This window comes from Saccopteryx bilineata, chromosome 2 (assembly GCF_036850765.1).
Source record: "Saccopteryx bilineata isolate mSacBil1 chromosome 2, mSacBil1_pri_phased_curated, whole genome shotgun sequence".
Taxonomy (NCBI): domain Eukaryota; kingdom Metazoa; phylum Chordata; class Mammalia; order Chiroptera; family Emballonuridae; genus Saccopteryx; species Saccopteryx bilineata.
The window spans coordinates 384,980,313-384,998,575 of NC_089491.1; positions in this window are offsets into that span (position 1 = coordinate 384,980,313).

Sequence of the window (18,263 nt, forward strand, 5' to 3'; positions counted from 1 at the left end):
GTGGGGCCCAGGATGGGAGGTGGGTTACAGAGCAGGGGTGGAAGGCCGGTGGGACTGGTGGCATAGGGACTGCAGCCACTATTGGAACTGGCCGGGCAGAGAGGGGAGTGTCAGTATCCCACCCCTTCTTTTCTTTTCTCCAGTCTTCTGGGGGCTCCTTCTGGTCAAACACAACTGAAAGGCAGATGGCAAGGCTGACAGGGATGCAGTGTGTAGGGGTCAGCTCCCCTCCCCCTAGGGAACAGCAGGGAAAAGGAGGGTGGAGAAGAAATAATACAAGGGGGGCAAACCAAACCAGCATGGTAGGGAATTGGCTTGCTGTGGGCAGCATGTCTGTCTCACCCCAGAACTCGTGTCCTCCAGCCTAGACCTAAGGTGCGGCTGGCCCCTATACTATCCCCTTCCTTCTTTCAGCTCTTTGCTCAAACATCTGCTTTATCAGAGGGGCCTACTGACATTCTGTATGAAATAGCACCTCTCACCATCACTGTCAGCCTTACCCAGTTTAACTCAGCACAGCAGCTGCCAGCGCTTGATGTTATCTGTTGGTTTACTTGTTAGTCTCCCTCAACTAGAATTTAAGCTCTGAAAGAGCTGTTTTCCCTTCACTGCTTTGTCTTCAGCACAGAAGCAGCAAGTGTCCTGTAGGATGTGCTTGATAAATGTCGATCTGTCAAATGACGGAAGAGGAAGCGAGCATGGGCAGCCGCTCTTCCCCACGGTGGCCTGTCCTTTCCTGAAGAGACGTCTGCCTTTGGCCTCGCTCCGCCTGGCCACCCCAAGCCCTGCGCATCTCCTGCTGCCTGGAGAGAGGAAGTAGGTCACTCCCCAAGCGTGTGCCGGCCTCAGCCCTTCTGGCTGATTACGGAAGAATGAAAGCGTAGTTATAAAGTACATCTTAGTTTTAAAGTATTTCAGTTTCTTTATTTTTTTTTCATTTTTTAAAATTTTTTTCCAGAGACAGAGTCAGAGAGAGGGATAGACAGGGATAGACAGACAGGAACGGAGAGATGAGAAGCATCAATCATTAGTTTTTTGTTGTGTGTTGCGACACCTTAGTTGTTCATTGATTGCTTTCTCATATGTGCCTTGACCGTGGGCCTTCAGCAGACCGAGTAACCCCTTGCTCGAGCCAGAGACCTTGGGCTCAAGTTGGTGAGCTTTTGCTCAAACCAGATGAGCCTGCGCTTAAGCTGGCGACCTCAGGGTCTCGAACTTGGGTCTTCCGCATCCCGGTCTGATGCTGTATCCACTGCACCACTGCCTGGTCAGGCTTAGTTTCTTTATGTCTCTGAAATCTGAGCACCCCTTTGAGCTACACCCAGCAGTCATTAACCACATTTTTGGACAATTAGAAGGTGAGTGACATGCCGAAGCCCACGTAGCTGGTGACACATAGAGCCAGGCACTGTACTCATAGACTGAACCTGGTTTGCCAGCAGTGGTCTCACTGATACTCCTCGAGATACAGGCCCGGCTCTCTATGTCCCTTTCCTGGGCTCTGCTCCAGCAAGGGCAAGGAGGGTCATTCCTTGTCCGTCCCTTCTCCTCACTCCCACCTAAGGATTGAAAAGTGGCCCCTTCCTCCTGAGGTCTCGGGAGAGGGTAATGTGTTTTCTGGACTTAGGAGAGAAAGCAGACTCCCAGAGTTTTGACCTCTCAGGTTCCCCATCACTAAAGGAATAGCCTCTTGTTACCACCTGGAAACAAGGAATGACCATCACCTGTTGGAGAGGTCAGGTGTACTTGTATCTATATCTTTGGGATGTGACGGGCTGGGTGTCCACACCAATGTATATGCGTATTCCTACGCAAAGACGATTGCTGTGCCTATAGAGAGGTTCAGAAGGAAAGATCAAGGAGAACCTCGGATCCCTGAGCCTTTCTTCCCTTGCTTTGTCACAACAGAAGTGTGTAGTGGCGAGGCCTCTGGCACCTGCTGTGTTGGACGTTATGAAGAGAGGCCAGTCATTCAGAACAGTGTGGTGGTGGGGGGAAACACGGGATCTAGAGTCAGGAGGCCTGGGGTTGAGTCCCAGGTCCAACACGATGAATTTAGACAAGGCATTTGACCTCTCTGAGGCTCAGTTTTCTTCATTTGTAAAATGAGGATTATCTGTCTACATACATGGGTGATTATGGGGATCAAATGACATCAAATTAGAAAATTGATGGTGAAGACATGAAAGAATAAAGAGCTCTGGGAAGTCAGTCTTCCTAAATTACTCATTTTATATAGAAGGAAATTAAGGACCAGACAGGGAGAGAAGCATACTTAAGGTTGCATGGATGTCTGGGATAACTGGGATTAGAACTTGGTCTCCTGACGCCCAGGCCGGGTCTGGTCCTGGTTTGAGGTGATGGAAAGGCCTAACTCATTACTGAGTGTTGAGCCCCTACTGAACTGTGGGACGCCCTATATTTCATGGCAGTGCACAACGCTGGTTTTTAGTATGTTCGAAGAGTTACACAACCGTCACCACTCTAATGCCAGGACATTTTCACCTTGGGAAAGAAACCTTGTACCCAGTTGCAATCAGTCTCCATTCCTCCTTCCCTGTAACCCCCAGAAACCACTCATTTGCTCTCTGTCTCTATGAATTTGCCTATTCTGGGCATTTCATATAAATGTCATACAATATATGGCCTTTTGTGTCTGGCTCCTTTTACTTAGCATAATGTTTTCAGAGTTCATCTGTGGTGTGGCATTTATCAGTACTTCGTTCTGTTTGTTGGCCAAATGACATACCATTGCATATATATATGTCACATTTTGTTTATTCATCAGTTGAGTGACATTCGGGTTGGGTTGTTTCCACTTTTTAGCTATTGTGACTAGGGCTTCTGTGAACATTCATGTATAAGTGTTTGTGTGGGCATATGTTTTCAATTCTCTTCGGGCCTATTTTTGAGGTCAGTGTTCTATTTTTTAAAATCTGGATTGAAATGGGCAATCATAGCAACTGCTGAATTGCCGTTGTAACATGAAAGCAGCCACAGACATTATGTAAACAAAGGAGCACGGATGTGTTCCAGTAAAAGTTAAACAGGCAGTAGGCCAGATCGAGTCTGTGGACTGGAGTTTGTCAACCCCTGATCTAGACGATACAGTCACATGATTCAATATTCCGCAGGTATAAAAGCGAAACACTCCCTCCCACTCCTGTCCCCTGGGTTTCCCTCTCCTCCCTTAGAAGCAATTCATGTTATGAAATTTTGTGTCTCCTTCCTGAGACAGTTGCTAAAGTGCGTATTTTTAAGTGTCTGTGCAATGTTCCGATATGTTGCAAATAGTTTAATAAACCTGAAGGCATGTCCTGGAAAGACAGCACACTACTCTGGGAGTGTTGCCCTGACCCGCCCAATTGACTCCTCCATCAGATTAATCATTTGAACTCATGAGACTTGCCAAGGAGTTTGGGGGCTATGTCTGATGAATATGTTGGTTGATTCCTTTTGGTTCAAAAATGAGCTCTGACTCTCAAGGGACACAAGATTTTTTTTCAGGTGATTTTTTTTTTTTTTTTTTTTTTTTTTTTTGGTATTTTTCTGAAGTTGGAAACAGGGAGGCAGTCAGACAGACTCCCGCATGCGCCTGACCGGGATCCACCGGCATGCTCACCAGGGGGCGATGCTCTGCCCATCTGGGGTATTGCTCTGCCGCCATCAGAGCCATTCTAGCGCCTGAGGCAGAGGCCACAGAGCCATCCTCAGCGCCCGGGCCAACTTTGCTCCAATGGAGCCTTGGCTGCGGGAGGGGAAGAGAGAGGCAGAGAGGAAGGAGAGGGGGAGGGTTGGAGAAGCAGATGGGCGCTTCTCCTGTGTGCCCTGGCCGGGAATCGAACCCGGGACTCCTGCATGCCAGGCCGACACTCTACCACTGAGTCAACCGGCCAGGGCTTTCAGGTGATTTTTTTTTTTAATTTTTTTTTTTTTTTTTTTTATAGGGACAGAGAGAGAGTCAGATAGAGGGATAGACAGGGACAGACAGACAGGAACGGAGAGAGATGAGAAGCATCAATCATCAGTTTTTTGTTGCGACACCATAGTTGTTCATTGATTGCTTTCTCATATGTGCCATGACCGCGGGCCTTCAACAGACTGAGTAACCCCCCGCTCGAGCCAGTGACCTTGGGTCCAAGCTGGTGAGCTTTTTGCTCAAACCAGATGAGCCTGCGCTCAAGCTGGCAACCTCGGGGTCTCGAACCTGGGTCCTTCTGCATCCCAGTCTGACGCTCTATCCAGTGCGCCACTGCCTGGTCAGGCTTCAGGTGATTTTTGAACTAGTCAGAGTTCTGCTAGAGAAACAAACACAGCTAGTAGGATATCTTATCTATCTATCATCTATTCATCCACCTGCCTAGATTTATGGTGAGAAATTGGCTTCTGTGATTGTGGGGCTAGGCAGGCAAGTCTGGAATCTGTACTGCAGCGGAAAGGTCAGGCTGGGAGCTCTTAGGCAGGAGCGGGCACTGCAGTCCACGGGGAATTTCTCCTTCATGGAAGCCTCAGGCCTTTCAGCTGGCTGATCAGCCCCACTTACATTATCCAGGAAAATCTCTTTCACATAGAGTTAATTGAGTGTAGATGTTAATCATATCTACCAAGTCTCTTCACAGCAACATCTAGATTAGTATTTGATCAAGTATCTAGATATTAGAGCCTAGTCAAGTTAACACGAAACATCACAGTTCACATCTGGTCAACCGGGTACCCATGCACATACTTAGTCTCCAAACGAAACCAGGAATAAAGTCATACTTCGACTTAACATGACACAGTTACCCTGTCCACAATGGAAAACATGCTAACCCTTTCCCCAGAAGAGGATGTGAAGTCCTTGGGTGATGTTTACTCTTCTGACAATCCTGTCACTTCAATAATGTAATGTAAAGTTACCTATTGTTAATACATTTTATATTAGATGACAAGGGGTAAGACGGAAAAAAAGAATATACACACGGCCCTGGCCAGTTGGTTCAGTGATAGAGTGTTGGCCTGGCATGTGGATGTCCTGGGTTCGATTCCCTGTCAGTGCACACAGGAGAAGTGACCATCTGCTTCTCCACCCCTCCCTCTCCCCTTCTCCCTCTCCCCCCCCTCTCTTCTGCTCCCACAGAGATAGCTAGATTAGTTTGAGCACATTGACCCCCAAGCACTGGGTCAGGGTATATGCAGGAGTCTGTCTCTCTATCTTGTCTCTCTATCTCTCTTCCTCTCACATGGAAAAAGAAGAAGAAGAAGAGAATATGCACACAAATAAACATATTCATAATAAAATAAAGAATAAATACTCAATAACTATAGTCCTAATTAGAAGAAGAAAGCAAGAATATGCATACAAATAAACATTCATAATAAAGAATAAATACTCAATAATTATAGTCCTAATTTCTGCAATCAAGCTATCGTAGCTGGTACGACCATGATGCATTCCATATTTCCTTTGTCCTTAGCAAGCACCTTGGCACTGATTGTGGTTCTTTTCCTGAGGGGATACTGATGCTTCCAAACCCTCATTCTTGATGGGTCTGTGCCATTAAAAGTATTGTCTGTGTTGTTAGAGTTCCATTGACTTTAATCACTAGACATGGTAGTACTAAGAGATGCCCTAAGGAATCTCTATATTTCGGGAATACTTTTTCTTGCCTCCACATTAGCAATTCACTCTCCCCTTGGTAGTCAGAATCAGTCAGCCCAGCCAGTACAATAACTCCCTTCCTTGCCTGCTGTTGCAGAGACATGAAGAGCACAAAATGACCAGGCAGCAGTCATCAGTCTTACCTTCCAATTCAATGGACTCATTGTTGTGTCTCCTGGTGAGAGCCTTCTTCCCTTTGGAATGAAGACCTCTAGACCAGCAGAGCATAAGGTTGCAGGGATGGGAAGCAAACATTTTGCTAGTGGATCATTAGGGGACTGGTAAGCGTTCCATTTCATTTCCACTCCTTGATTGCTAGAGCCATGAAGCCCAGCTGTGGGAGAAATGACACCATACAGGGAACACTGATTTAGAACATACAGTCTCCTGAGGGATACTGCCCCAGCCCTGCAAGGTGTGGCCACCTAGCTGGTGCTGTAACTGCGTCTTCAGAAGGCTATTCAACCTTTCCATCAAGCTAGCTCTTTCAGGATATTGGGGACCATGGTAAGACCAGTAACTTCTGTGCACATGGGCCCTTGGCTGCACCTCATTTGCTGTAAAGTGAGTTCCTTCATGAGAAGCAATGCTGTGTGAAGCACCATGTTGGTGGATAAGGCATTCTGGATGGTAGTTTTGGTGGAAGCATTCCACACAGGGAACGCAAAGCCATACCCAGAGTAAGTGTCTGTTCTAGTAAGAACAAAGAACCGTCTCTTCCATAATGGGAGTAATCTAATGTACTCAACCTGTCACCCCAGGGAAGGGTGTCGGCTCTCCGTATTGGTCTCTGCTGCAGGCAGACTGGGTTCTCAGCATGGTTAACCAGCTTGGCTTTGGGGAGTGGAAGTCCATGTTGCTGAGCTCAGGTAGTAACCACCATCCTTGCCTCCTGGCTACCTTGTTCATAAGCCAATGGCGATGCCGGTGGCTGGGGCGAGGCTGGCTGGTAGCCACAGAAGGGGTCATCCTACCCACTGGATTATTAAAATCCTCCAATGCAGAGGTCACAAAGGACACAAATAAATTCACATTCTTTGCCCATTTAGAGACCTATACTCTAGATTCCTTGTCACCAGTTTTCCAATCATGTTCCTATCAAATCCCTATCTAGCCAAACCATTGACTATAACTCATGAGTCAACATTGACTTATGCTTCCTACCATTTCCCTTCCAAGCAAAATAAGTAATCAGGTGCGCTTCTCAAAGCCCTCTGGAGAGACTTGCCCCCAGCCCTGTCCTTCGGGGATGTCTCAGGAAGGGGCTGTCATTTCTTTTTTGATTTTTTTTTCTTTGAACCATGGATTATTTAAAAGTAAATTATTTAGTTACCAAATAGGGATTTCTAGTTATCTTTCTGGTACTGATTTCTTATTTAATTTTATTGTAGTTACAGAATATACTTTGTATGACTTGCATCCTTTTAAATTTATTTAGATTTGTTTTATAGTCTAAAAGATGATCTATCAAAATAAATTTTTAATATACATTTAAAAGTAATGCATATTTGCCCTGGTCAGTGGTGCAGTGGATAGAGCATTGTTCTGGAGTGCTGAGGACACCAGTTTGATCCCAGAGTTGCGGGCTTGATCCCAAGGGCACCAGCTTGACTCCTAGGTTACCGCTTGGAGCTCTGGTGGGGGCATGTATGAGAAGCAATCAACAGGTGTACAACTAAGTGGAACAACAAGTTGATGCTTCTCTCTCTCTCTCTCAAAAAGTAATGCATATTCTACTAATGTTGGTTAGATATTAGTAGAATAAAAAGTCATTTGGGCCAATTTGGTTGATTATTTTCTATATCCTTATTGGTCTTTGTCTATTCTCTAAATTATTGAAAGAAGGGTGTTGAAATTTCCAACTATAATTTTGGACTTATCAATTCTTCCTTGAATTTCTAGCATTGTTTCATGTATTTTGAAGCTCCTCATAAACACTTAGAATTGTTATATCTTCTCGATGAATAGATTTCTTTACCATTATGAAATGACTCTCTTTATCCCTATAATATTCTTTGCTCTGAAGTCTACTGCATCTTCAGCCTTCTTTTCATTAGTATTAATTAGCATGGCACATCTTTTTCCCACCCTTTCATACTGAACCTATTGAATATTTGTGTTTTATAGTTAAGTGGCTGACCTACATCTAGGCGCTGGGCATGGCGACAATTAGGCTCAAGGTTTATGGAGTAATAAACAGAAAACAAATGTAGTGCATTTGTGAGAATTAATGTGAATAAAGGAGTATATGTAAAATGTCTAACACCTAGAAGGCCACCGTAATAAACAGACGGTGGTTAGTATGAGTGGGAAAAATGTCCTCCATTTCCGGTGGTCTGCCCACCTTGTGGGTGACCAAGGATGAAGAGAAGGGCGGGCCCAGAGGCAGGGCCTCAGTATTTGCCCCAGCCGGACAGAGCCCCCTGTAGTCACTCTCTGCCTGCCCTGGAGGAAGAGGACATGGAGACACGTACATGCCCTCACCCCTAATCTACATCTGCCTTTCTTGGGGTACTAGTACTCTGTTGGTTGAATAGAGTTATATAAGTGCTAGTTATACAATACAGTACGTAACAAGTATGTAACTAATAATTATTTATGTAACTAATATATAAATAACTCCTTAGTACTATATGCCTGGAAGGCAAAGCCTCATCTGGTTGACTTCTGCCCCTCCAACCTGGTGCCCTGTACAGAGCAGATGTTCCGTGCGTGTCTGTGAAAAGAGCACTTGACTAATAGGAAATAGCTGTTGAACTCAGAAAGAATGACCTGCATATATTGATGTAGCTTACTTCTAGGAATCCATCCAGGAAGGGCTGTGTGTGTGTGAGGGGGGAGGGCAGGGAGAAACACATGTCCAAGGATGGCTATCGCAGCATTAGTTGTTACAGTCAAGAAGTCCATCCTTAGGGGAGGGTAGGAGTAGGTTGTGTTACATTTACACTCTGGAAGGCTATGCACCCCTTCAGAAAGAATGAGGTGAGGACCTCTTCACTGACCTGAGAGGTTAAGTTGATGTTAGGTGAGCTAGCAAGTGGCAGAGACATGTGTATGGTGTGATCCTTTCTTGTCAAACCAACAATGACCAAGCACCCTCTGGACAGGATACGTGTGTGTTTGGACGTGGCTATGTGAGTATGGAGACCAGAGTAGAGAGCTACATCCAAGCTGCTAATATTGATCGTACATGATGGTCTCATTGGATGCAATAAACCTAAGTTACCTTTGTAATTTTTGAAGAGTTCAGTAAAATTCTAAAGGAAACTGATGGAAATGTTGAGCTTAATTGTCGCCACCCCCAGTGCCTAGACGTAGACCTTGGGTGTTCTATCAGGGAGGCAGGGGAGGGGAAGGCAGACCCACCTCACCCTCAGTTTTGAGGTCCGCCACTCTCTTGCCTCTCTCATTAAACTGGGTGAGAGTCACCCATCCTCTGCAGGGAGCCCCTGTTAGATTCAAAGCAATTAGCTCTCTACCCTCCCCTCCGCCCCCCACCTACAGGGAGGGGTTGAGATGAGAGAAAGAATGGCCTTTGTCCTGCCCCACATCTGGCCTGGGAGTGAGCCCTTCCATGTTCTTTTTTTTTTTTTTAAGATTTTATTTATTCATTATAGAGAGGGGGGGGGAGAGAGAGAGAGAGAGAGAAGGGGGGAGGAGCAGGAAGCATCAACTCCCATATGTGCCTTGACCAGGCAAGCCCAGGGCCTTGAACCGGCAACCTCAGCGTTTCCAGGTTGACACTTTATCTACTGCGCCACCACAGGTCAGGCTCCATGTTCTTTACAGAGATGACTCCTCCCCATTCAGAGAGAGAGAGAGAGAGAGAGAAAATGCCTGTGGCTATGGCCTCTTTCCTGAGGGGAGCATGGTCCATGTTACCCTCACCTGACAATGTGCACAGTCCTTTTAAAGGGAAAAAAAATTCCCAGAGACTCCCGGTGTTGACAAATGAATTTCATAATAATATTACTTAAGGATGTATAAGCATAAAACTAGGTATAAATGTATGCTTATAGCTCTTATGTGGCTATGAAACCAAAGGCAAATTTGCAAATTAAATACAAACAAAATTACCAAACCTGTTAAATTCAAATGAATGGCACTAATTCCATTTTTTTTCCTTTCTGTATCTAAGTCACACCGCCCACCAGGAACAAGTGCCTGTCTGCTACAGCCCAGGTCCTCTGCCGGGGCGCGCTGCATGGGGTGTGCCTGGGGTGTCCCTCAGGGCTCCCCACAAACCTGCCCTTTCACAGTGTGTCTTGGGAGGGTTTGCATGCACATGGCATGGGTGCAGCACGCAGGCGTCAGGCCTGCCTCTTTTCTCCCTTTCCCCTGCTCGCTCGGAATAACGGAAGGAGCCAGAGCAACCAGTGAGAACAAACAGGGACACTGAAATTGGGAGGCAACTCTTAGTTTGGAAGTGGCCATCCAGAGTTCATTAAAAAAAAAAAAGAAAAAGAAGCAAGCTATCATTGTGACAACATTGATGGCCTTGAGGACATTACGCTAAGTGAAGTAAGTCTAAGAAAGACAAATACTGTGTGGTCTCACTTATATGGGGAGTCTAAAAACTTGAACTCATAAAACAGGGAGTTGAGTGGTGGTTGCCATGGGGGGTGAGGGCAATGAAGACATGTTGGTCACAAGGTCAAATGTCCAGTTTAAGATGAGTAAGTTTCGCCTGACCAGGTGGTGGCGCAGTGAATAGAGCGTCGGACTGGGATGCGGAAGAACCCAGGTTCGAGACCCCGAGGTTGCCAGCTTGAGCGCGGGCTCATCTGGCTTGCGCCAAAAAAAGCTCACCAGCTTGGACCCAAGGTCACTGGCTCAAGCAAGGGGTTACTTCATCTGCTGAAGGCCCGCAGTCAAGGCACATATGAGAAAGCAATCGATGAACAACTAAGGAGTCCCAATGAAAAACTGATGATTGATGCTTCTCATCTCTCTCCGTTCCTGTCTGTCTGTCCCTATCTATCCCTCTCTCTGACTCTCTCTCTGTCCCTGTAAAAAAAATAATAATAAATAATAAATAAGATGAGTAAGTTTCAAGGATGTAACGTAATGCCCAGCATGGCGACTATAATACAGATGAGGAAACTGAGGGTCCCACAAGGGACCTGGCCAAGTCACCAGGTGACCTTGAAGCACATCATGCCACGCCCATAAGAATAATAGTTTACATTTCTATCATTCTTGAAAGATTGTCAAGCACTTATAGTATACAATATAGTGTAGTTAACAATCCTATATTTTATACTTGAAAGTTGCTAAGATAGTCAAGGTTTATTAATGTGCTCACCATAACAGCAAAGAAAAAATGACAGCTATGTGCGGTAATGGATGAGTTAACTAACCTATTTTGTGGTAAACATTTCAAAATATATACATTTATCACATCATCACAATTTATATTTTAAACTTACACAATGTTGTATGTCAATTATAGATTAGTAAAGTTGGGGAAAGTTATCAAATGAAAACACAAAGTGAAAAGTTATTTTAGTGAATTCTTAGACCCTCAAGAACACTGGAGTTAAAAATAAATGATTGGGCCCTGGCTGGTTGGTTCAGTGGTAGAACATCAGCCCAGTGTACGGAAGTCCTGGGTTTGATTTCTGGCCAGGGCACACAGGAGAAGCGCCCATCTGCTTCTCCACCCTTCCTCCTCTCCTTTCTCTCTCTCTCTCCTCCTCCTGCAGCCAAGGCTCCGTTGGAGCAAAGTTGTCCAGGTCGCTGAGGATGGCTCCGTGGCCTCCGCCTCAGGTGCTAGAATGGCTCTGGTTACAACAGAGCAACGACCCAGATGGGCAGAGCATCGCCCCCTGGTGGGCATGCCGGGTGGATCCTGGTTGGGTGCATGCGGGAGTCTGTCTCTCTTCCTCCCCTCCTGTCACTCAGAAAATACAAAAAAGAAAGAAAGGTTGTTGGGGAAGAGGAGCAGCCTCAGAGGCTGTCACCTCATCCTTTGACCTGTCCCTTAACAGTCCGTGTACTTGGGCATAATCTTGCTAAGCCTCCATTTTCTCATCAGCAAAATAGAAATTATAATACCTCTCAGGGTTCTTACGTTGATTAAAATATATGAAAGAGTGTATATGGAAATGAAAATGCTTGACAATCTGTGGAGAAGGATAGAAATGTCAACTATACTGCTCACAAAAATAAGGGGATATTTCAAAATGAATATGAAGTGATAATGTATCTCCTAATTTTTGTGAGCAGTGTATTATTCTTAGGGGTGTGGCATGGTGTGCTTCAAAGTCACCTGGTGACTTGGCCAGGTCCCTTGTGGGACTCAGTTTCCTCATCTGTAAAGTGGGAATAAAAATGACCACTTCCTGGCTTAAGAGATGATGTAGGCAAAAGCACGTGTTTCATTAAGCAGATGTCTGCGGATTACCTGCTTGTATCAAACACATCATCTGTCTCTGAGTCTCATTTTTCATCCAGAAATTGTATCTGGACTGAATGCTCTCTTTGGTCCCTCCACTCTGGCTTAGCTTGTGTGTCTCTACCTGCAATTAAAACTCAATCAAGCAATCAATACAAACGTATTGATCATCAATTCAGTGGCCTGTGCGGTGAAACTACAAAGAAGTGGAAATCAATTCAGAATTTTACCAAGCACCTCCTTCATACTTTTATCATCTCTGAGCATCAGACCACCCGGTTTTTAGGAGAAGGGTTATAAATAGCAGCTGGCATCGTGACTAGCATTTTCTGATAGTGTTTAGTTTCTTTCCAGAAAACTTCCAGTTCTCTTCTAATTTTATGTTATCTTTGGTTGTTTGTGATTCGACTGTAAGGTCCTGCAAAGAAAGGGCCATACTGTAATCCCCTTTGAATTTATTCTGTGCCTCCAGCAACGTTTTGTGCACAGGAGAAATATAGTTGGAACGCACACGGAGAAACAGCACCATCTTCTGGCCAAAATGGGTAATGCTGCACTGGGGCGGGAAAGAGATCTCTTAGGTGCAAGAAACCTGTGGCGAGAACTAAAAAGGCTGGCTGTGTGTGTGTGTGTGTGTGTGTGTGTGTGTGTGTGTGCGCGCGCGCGCGCACGCATGCAGACTATGGTAGATGCCACTTTGCCATCCTGCACCATCAGAATTTTAGCCTGGATTGTTGAGGCATCCTGGCCTCCGGAATGAGAGTGTTGCTTTGAGAAAATCTAACAGAATCAAAATCAACCCCCCCCCCCCCCACTACAGATGGGTGAATCAGGCTCAGGGAAGTGCAGGCTGGCTCAAAGTCGCCTGCAAGGTGGTGACAGTGTCAAAACTGGAACTGGCTTTCCTGACTCTTCATTTAGGACTTCCCGGGATCCTAGCCAGAGACCACTCTCTTCCTGAAGGCTGTAGTGTGTGTCTTTTAAAAGCCACCATCCCTTTGAAGTGGATGTGCAATTTAGGAAAAGTCATTTGGTTGTTGTTGATGGTTGCATGCAAGGAGCTAGGGTGGGGAATTGAGGGAAATACTGTTTATTGAACATGTTATGTGCCGGGCACTTTATATGTATTATCTTAGACTTTATCATATGTACAATGGAAATAATAATTGCAGCTATTTCAAGAGTTGTTATAAAAAGTAATATAAATATAGCTGTATGTGTAAATGCTGATGGTATGTCAAGTTGCTGGAGCATGGTTAGTAAGCACTCCTTAAGTTTTAGGTTTTGTATCAGATTTTCTGAGATGTGGTGAGGTTACTTAGAAATAGCCTGATCCTTTCAGAATGCTTTTCTCAGGCATGTTTGAAGATGTGTTCTGTCTAGGACTAAGTATTCTTCACTGCTGAGGCACGACCTTCCTGAGTGTTTTACTCAATGCCCCGGGAGTTATGAATTTTTACAGTCTGGCTGGTGGCAGCAGACACTGTTCTCTCATGTTCAGATGGTTCTTTTTACTTTTTTATGTTTATTTTACTGATTTTAGAGAGAGGAAGGGAGAGAGCAGGAAAGAGACAGGAACATCTGTTTCTTCATGTGCCCTGACCGGGGATCGAACAGGTAACCTCTGCATTTTGGGACAATGCTTTAACCAACCAAGCTATCCGGCCAGGGCCGGATGGTTCTTTTCTAGCCTCAGGGAGTGTCCTCACACACGTGCACTGATCAGTACTCCGCTGAATCGAGTGTGCTGAGTACGTGAGGGGGATGCTCTGCATGTCTCTGGTGTTTTCTCTCCTCTCTAGCTCTGTTCTGAGAACTCTCCCCACCTTGGTCTCCCCAGACTCTCAGTCTCCTCAACTAGTTGCCCAGCATCCATCTGGGTCTCCTCGTGTGCACGGCAGCCTAGAAACTTTTCCTAGGCTGTAAGCAGGCGTGACCTCAAGGCTCACACATTTCTTTCCCTATCTCTTGGGGATCACCATCCTTCATTACCCACCGAATGTTCAGAGTCTTGCTCGGTGGTTTTGGTTGTTTTGGGCAGGATAAATCTGATCCGTGCTACTTTATCTTCAGAAGGAGCACATGTTTATCAACTAGGTTTTCTGCATAGCAAACCACCCCAAATGTAGTGGCTCAAAACAACCATTTATTTGCTCATGATTGGGCAGGTTGGCACTTTGGCCTGGGCAGTCCTGCTGGTCTTGGCTGGGCTAACTCCTGGGTCTGCAGTCCGCTAAGAGCCAGCTAGTGGCTTTGCTTCTTGAGCATTTGACTGGAGTGAGGGTGCCACTGGACCACGTGTCTCTCATCCAGACAGCTAGCCTGGCCTTGTTCACACGGTGGCTAGGTTCTGAGAGCGCAAGAGATCAAGCCTCATGATGAACAAGAGTCAAGTCTGTTCTAGCATCCCTTTTGCTATTGTCCTTTTGGCCAAAGCAAGTCGTGAACTCAGATTCAAGGGGCTGATAACTAGACCCCACCTTTCAATGAGAGGAAATACAAGGTCACACTGAATATAGGAGGGCAAGAATTTGTAAACATTTTTAAGGACTAGTTTATCATAGCTATTATAATTTCACTTCAATCTCCACAACAAATCAGAAGGTAGATCTTATCATTGACCTTTTATAGATGACAAAGCAGGCTCAGAGAAGTTGAGAGAATGAGACCTTATATAAGATCTCACCGCTAGTGAAAGTCAGAGCTGGGACTTGATCCAGGGTCTGCCCGGCTCTCAGCTCTTGCTCTGGTGTGTATGCACACAGATATGTGTGATTCTGATTAGGAACATCTGCATCCAACATCACCAACCGTTCATCCCCCACCCTGGCCCTGTGACCCCCTGGAACTGCCCATTCTCTGAACCCCTGCCCCAGACAGAGGCCCTGGCCTGGGGTGCCTCCTCTCAGGCTCTGTGGGCTGCTGAATGCTTAGCCGGAGAGACCGTGTGTCAATGTCCGTGTGTAGGGAGCGCACAGGTGCTGCTGACCTGTGTCTGTACCCAGCTTGTTTCTCATCTGAGCGACTGGCCCCTTCCGCTCTGTGCTGCTGAAAGCCCCCTGCCTCCGCGGCCTTTCTTGTCCCCATACCCCCTCAGGTAGAAGGCAGCCGGGCCTGTGAGAGGCCGTGTTTGATCACACCACTCCACTGGCTCAGTCCTTCAGGACCTTCAGATTAAAAAAAAATTTTTTTTTCTACATGTAAGCTAAATTTATTTTCCTGGCACCCAAGCCCTCCATGATCTCATCCTAACCTGCTTTCCCACCCTATTTCTCATTGCCCATGTTCACTGTCTCCACAACTTAGCTAGGGCACAGCTTTGCCCCTTCCAGGCGCTGCTCCTGGGGGGTCCTTTTCTATCTCCCGCTCCCTCGTAGCTCCTCCCCCCTTGGGGCCTGTTTGTGAGTGATAGCTAATCGTCTATTCAGGCTGTAACTTCGGAGGGGGCAGACCTTGTCACATTGTGCTTAACCAATCACAGGGCCTGCTGTGGTGCTTGGTACCCAACTGGGGTTCAGTGAGGCGCCCCAGAAAAGGGTGGGCCGAGAGGCCCGCCCCCTTCCAGTCCTCTCCAGGAGGCCCCACTGTGGAGTTCTGTGAGACACACCAGGGTCCTCACAGTGCGTTTCTCTCTGCTGCCCAGGGCAGCTTAGATGAGTTCCTGTGCATGGGAATCAAGGGACTCTTGGTGGGATAGGAAGAATGTGTGGTGTCTTAGCTTTCCTGGATATTTATTGGAATCACGGAAGGCTTAAACACAAGGTTATCTACGATGGTGGAAACCTCAGGGAGTGCAGGTGGGCAAGAGGACAAGGTGCTGCGTGGGGATCAGAAGGGTGTGCTCTGTTGCCCAGACCCTGGAGGAACCTGCAGGGCCTGGGTTAGGAACTCGTTAGGGCTCTCCGGCCACGTGTTACTGTCCGTGGTCCTGAACTGTCATGGTTGAGCCTTAGGCTATAATTGTTTCTTCTAACCGAGGGACATTAGCGGTTGCTGTGAACATCTCTCAGAGATCCTGAAACAGGCAGAGAATAAAAAGGCAAAGGAAAATAGAAGGAGATGAGGGAGGATAAAATAGAGGGAGAAAGAGAGAGAGGGAGATAGAGAGATGAGATGCTGTTTGAAAGGCCAAAGAGTCCTTTAGTTTTAAATATTTGTTCTCACCATGAAAGAAGCCACCCTAGAACTAGACCATGGCCCAGACGCTGAGAAGTTGAAGGATATAGAGGAATTGGTACATTAAGCTAAGCAAATGTGGGACAGTATAGGTAAAATTGGGAAAGCAGTATCATGATGGTTCAAATGAAGTGATATCAGTCATACTAAAGAGCCAATAATATTTATCTCTTGCCACATATTTAGTAAAAAATTACACCATATTAGAAATTTACATAGTAGTTATGTAATGTGTATATTTATAACACATATGTTTTATGCATATTATATTATATATAGTATCTGTATATTATACTGTAAAATACACACATATTATGCATAACATATGTAAAATGTATAATATATTATAGTGTAAATATATTATGCATAATTGTAATATATAATAAATTATGCATAATTATAATATATAATATTATAAGTAATATCTATATTTATTATGATGTAGTCAATACAAAATTAAGCCATATGGAAAAGTTTAAAGCAACAAACCATCCTGCTCTGTCACTTGGAAATACCATATTTTATAAAACTATATTTTCATTCTAAGCCAAATAATTTCTTGTAGCACTATAAAAGTGCTGTCGATTAAACCATGACACAGTACTCTTGATCACTTAAAAATTTTATTGAAATAACTCTTAGACTTACTTAACTATATATTTCATTATATATTATTCTCATGCAAACATAAAAAGGAAAATATACTGGGCATTGTATTCCTAAACCATCTTTACATTTGCAGGGGTCTCCAAACTTTTTACACAGGGGGCCAGTTCACTGTCCCTCAGACCATTGGAGGGCTGCCAAATACAGTGGTCCTCTCACTGACCACCAATGAAAGAGGTGCCCCTTCCAGAAGTGCAGTGGGGGCTGGATAAATGGCCTCAGGGGGCCGCATTGCGGCCCGCGGGCCGTAGTTTGGGGACGCCTGCATTTAGGGCTCAACTCTTCTGAATCACTTTTCAACCCCAGATCTGGGTGATGCAGCATCTGTGAAGAGTGCTCTGGACCTCTCCTCCCAATTACTGGTACCCAGCTGAAAATTTTGACGCCAGCACTTAATCTTACCAGAAGGTGTCAGCAGTGACAACTACTTCACTACTGGCGTCTAGCCAACGGCCACTGCACGAGCTCACTAGATCTCAAAGTTGTTTATACGTGAAAAATAAATCTTCACTTTAGAGTGGATGAAAACAGAAACTCTCCTAAACATTATTTCCAATATCTCTCTGCTTACATACAAAAGAACAATGAGTGAATAAGTAAAAGTTTTAGGTACAGTTAAACAGAAATTGTTTTGTATAAGTTGATCCCTACTCTAAATTTATCAACATGTAAGATTAATTTTCATCAAATTCAACAGCAGAAAAAGAAATGCTCTACTTAGTTTTTTTTCCATCACAGGATATATTAATTACTAAAAGATCACACACCATCCCCCAGGGTTAAAGAAAAATGAATATGAAAAACATATTTCAGATCTCATGGCTCAGTTTTAGAGAGTACTGATTGCCTGCCTGCTGCAGGAGTGCGGTGGTTAGCACAGGGGCACTCCCCTGCCTTTACCAATGGGTAAGCTCCTGTGCTTTGTCTCCCCAACCTAGGGCACGGATTCACTTGTATCCCTCTGACACACGTGAAAATGAAAACATCACTCCCCTCCCTGTTATTTCTGTTGATTTCCCTTTCATTGGGTTTTATTTTGTGTATATTCTGTTCTGTAATCATAATTTCCAGATTATGTAATTAAATGTGTCCAAAGCCAACTGCTTAGTATTTTTTTTAAGAGAGAGAGAGAGAGAGAGAAGAAAGAGAGACAGAGAGAGAGAAGGGGGGAGGAGCAGGAAGCATCAACTCCCATATGTGCCTTGACCAGGCAAGCCCAGGGTTTCGAACTGGCGACCTCAGCATTTCCAGGTCGACGCTTTATCAACTGCACCGCCACAGGTCAGGCTGCTTAGTCTTTTTAAACTGCCTTCTTTCTTTTTAAAAAAATAATTTACTTTTTTTTTTTTTTTTTTTACGAAAGAGTGGGTGGGAGAGAGAGAG